The following is a 4260-nucleotide window of genomic DNA, read 5'->3' on the forward strand; positions in this document are numbered from 1 at the left end:
ATCGACCCTTTCCGTCTGAACTTGTGCTTGCAGCATAGGGAAGGGGATGTACTGACACAAAGCCACTGTATAAGGAGGTGCATGAAGGAGCAGCCAAGGCACTGCTGAACCTCTGCAGCATGGAAAGCCAGGAAGTGAATCAGTCCCATGGAGAGCTTGAAGGTAAAGTAAAAGGGGTGATGGGTTCAAACTGAAACAGGGAAAGTTCAGGCTAGGTATAAGGCAGAAGTTCTTCCCTGTGAGGGTGCTGAGGCGCTGGCACAGGGTGCCCAGAGAAGCTGTGGCTGCCCCATCGCTGGCAGTGTTCAAGGCCAGGCTGGACACAGGGGCTTGGAGCACCCTGCTCTAGTGGAAGTTGTCCCTGCCCGTGGCTGGATGAGCTTTAAGCTCACTTCCAAGCCAAACCAGGCTGGGATTCTGTGATTCTGTGAAAATCTCCCCAAAATTTCCCATTTTTTGTCACTGATGCTTGCACTGATTATTGGGGGAAAAAGGAAGGGGAAAAAGGCTTCAGCCCTTAAGCACCTTCCTGGGCAGCTAATGCTGGATGCTACCTTGGACCAGCAGCATCCTGTTTCCAAGGCTGATGGGAGTTCAGTCTGCTCTGCCTCCCAGCACTCGTCCTTTACACCTTGGTTGAGAAGGCCCTTGTTGAGTTTAAATGACACAAAAAGGAAGATGCTGCTTGCATGTGCTCTGGGCTGCCACTCGCTTTGCTCCCCTGAAATCAACTTGTGCTCAAGCCCAAGCAGAAGAGTTTCATCTGGCTACAATTCTGCAACTTGATTGAAAGCAGTTAAGCTTTTAAGAATATAGCCCTTATGGCCACTTCTGTTCATTAGTGATGGAAGATAATATATGGTAATAAGGGAATGAATATAGCTTAAGCAAATGTCCCTTTTCTTGTGCCTAATGAAGCTTTTTGATGTCTTTTCAAAAGGATCTGCTATGAAAGGAAGATAAACACCTGCTGAACATGGCACCAAGACAAAAGGGGTGGCAGGAGAAGTAAAACAAGAGCTCATAAGGCTGTATCTGGTTCAGAAAGCTTCAGCCACAGCCCCCTGCAGCACTGTCGGCTCAGTCTCAGGAGCCCCAGCCCTTAAACAGGGGCTGTAAAGCTGTCAGGTGCGGTAGGATCACAGCAGCTTCTACTTTACAGTTTATATATAAAGATGAAAGGAAAAAATAGACAAACACATGCATATCAAAAGAGCAGATGATTGCATCCAATGGCCAGCATAGGCTGCTGCTTGTTTTGCTTTGCAAAGCAAGCCAAGATGCAATTAAGGTCTGATGACAATTAGAACCCTCAGAGTAATAAAATAAATGGGACTTATTCTCTGTTAGAAACAGCAGCTAAAACGGTATTAGACCTTCCCTGGGAAACAATCCCTTCTTTTCTTCCACTCCTCTCATTTTGATTCCTGTTTCATCAGGCTTAGTGGGGTTCTGCTATTTTATTGATGAAATGATGGAGTTTTCTGCTCTCCAGTAAACCCAAACAAAGGAAACTGAAAAGTGACAGCTCTGTGAACACTGTCTCAGGGGCAGGGTGGGAGAGCAGAAGAAGATGGTTTTCATTACACGTTGTGAATGGGCATTTTTTTACTCTCTGCCTTCAAACATAGACTCTGTGGTCTCCCTCCTGATAGGCAACAGTGTAAATAAAGCCTTTTCCTTTTCCCAGCTTGATCCTCTTCTTGTTCCAGCAAATATCCAAGATGAGAGATCTAGATTGCTTGTTCTGAGAAGGTTCTTGAGCCACTCTGTCAACGTAGTCTGTTGATGGAACTTCTAACTGCATCTTTTAAGGTCTAGATAATCTTTTAAGTTATGTATGCTAATGTGTTTGCAAAGGAAAAGGACAAAGGTAATGCTGAGCATGCTTCTTCACATGGTGACCAGTGGCACCAGTGATGCTCTGTCCCAACCAAGTGAGTGTGGTCCTGTGATTTATGGTCCTAAACATGCCTGGCACGGGGAGAGCAATGCCAGCAGCTAGCTTACCGTGGGATAACCACACAGGAAGGGCCAAAGTGATGAGTTTGTGTCCAGCAAATTTACAGCGTGGTTGTTTTCCAGATGTTTGCAAAGTGCCTGGTACCACCCCCAGCGCTCCAGTGTGAGGTTAAAAGGCAGATGCAGTGATGAGCTGCCAGGGGCAGATAGGCACATCCTGCCGCTTGCAGGCCAGCACCACAGATGGCATTGGTGCTTCATTCTTCCCCCTTCTGTTTCTCACTGCCCAGGGTCCTGATGGGACAAGCAGGAGGGTGGAAAAAGAGTCCCATTAAATTCATCCTGCTGCAAACCTCCTGATTTCAAAACAAGCAGATGAAAGCACAGCCAAGCTGCATGAACAGCAAATTGCTCTGTGACTCATGCACACCCAAGAACATTAAAATTCCTGGGTGCTGTGAGAGAGATGCTCTGGATCTCTTCAGCAGCCAGATGACAACTCTCTTGATCCCCATTAACCCAGCTTTTATACCCTGAAACACTTTTGTCCAGCCCTTCTTCAGCATTGGTCAAGAAGAGGTTTGGTCTTAACTTGATGGCTTGGGTGACTGCAAGTAGTTCCAGCCATCTGTCAGCACTGGTGAGGCTGCACCTCCAATCCTGTGTTCAGCTCTGGGCCCCTCACTACAAGAGAGACACTGAGGTGCTGGAGCGGGGCCAGAGAAGGGCAGTGGAGCTGGTGCAGGGCCTGGAGCACAAGTGTGATAGGGAATGGCTGAGGGACCTGGGGGTTCAGTCTGGAGAAGAGAAGGCTCAGGGGGGACCTTATCGCTCCCTACAACTGCCTGACAGGAGGATGGAGCCAGGAGGGGCTGGGCTCTGCTCCCAAGGAACAAGGGATGGGACAAGAGGAAACGGCCTCAAGCTGCACCAGGGCAGGTTTAGATGGGGCTGAGGAACAATTCCTTCCCCAGAGGGTGCTCAGGCATTGGAACAGGCTGCCCAGGGCAGGGCTGGAGTCACCGTCCCTGCAAGTGCTCACACACAGTGGAGACGAGGCCTCAGTGCCATGGGTTAGTGGTGGCCTTGGCAGGGCTGGGGAGTGGTTGGACTGGATGAGTTTAAAGGGCTTTTCCAACCTGGCTGATTCTGTGATCTCTGCGTCTCTGCATGTGGCTGCATAGAGGGTAGGGAAACCCTCACCTCCCTGATGGAGATGAAGGCTGGCTGCTTGCAAAGCCCGTTGCTCACAGTTGAGAGGTGATGGCAAGCTGGAGAGTGCCCTTGTTTGCTCACCTATCTCTTCTTTTCAACCTGTTTAGGGTAGAGCTAATCCATGCTCCCAAAGCGAAGGCAGGACGCTCAGGTCTGTCAGCACACACAGTTCCCAAATGCATGAATCAATCATCACGAGTCCCAAATGCAAGCATCAAATATCTCAGACAAACTCAGTTTTCCAGTTTTGAAGCAAGGACCTTTCTTATTTTATTTCTTTTTCTTTTTTTTTTTTGTTCCTCATTTTACCATTTTAAGTCTAAGATTTAGTGCTAAACTGACAGGCTTAACTTGTAAAGTAACTGGCAAACCTTGAAAGAATTGTGGTTTTCTCCTTCCCAAAGGACATTGCGAGTGACATGGTTTTTCGCTTTAGTGATAGATGGTACTTGCAGGCAAGTATTTAGATATCTAAGTACTAAAGCAGCCACAGGTCTGGTTCCTATCAATAATACATTTTGTCACGCAGAAATTGAAACAGCATGGATACCACACATAGAAATAGAAGGGGGAATTATCCATACAATTAATTTTCCCCATAAAGGCATGCAGTTTAAGCACTTTCAGTTCACAGCAGAGTCAGTGCATGTTCATTTCCCGGGGATTGCCCACCTGTAAGATTTACCTTTGATTTAGGGTACCAGTGAGCAGCATCTGTCAAAGCAGCACATGGGAGGAGCCATGTGATTTTAATGGAATTAGGGAAAAAAAGGGAAAAAAACCAAAACAAAAACACCAACACATACCCCCCAAGCTAAACTAATGAAGCTGATTTGATCAAAGTGTGTTTAAATCGAAGCCTGGGATCAAGATGAGCAATGAGATGTGATGAGCTCTTCCTCCCTGAGCCTTCAGGGCAGAAATAGGAGTTAATGGCCCCTTAGTCATGATTTGGGCAGTGGAGAAGCAGTAACTGCTCCTCACCACAGAGGGGATAATCAGGTTCCAGGACTCAGCTCCCTCCCTTTTCAAGTCTTTCTGGAGTTCATGAATTAAAGGTAAATTAATTAATTTCTCAATGGA

Source organism: Pezoporus wallicus, unplaced genomic scaffold (assembly GCF_028554395.1).
Source record: "Pezoporus wallicus isolate ANWC-B61680 ecotype Strahan unplaced genomic scaffold, APGP_CSIRO_Pwel_v1 contig_3488, whole genome shotgun sequence".
NCBI classification, from domain to species: domain Eukaryota; kingdom Metazoa; phylum Chordata; class Aves; order Psittaciformes; family Psittacidae; genus Pezoporus; species Pezoporus wallicus.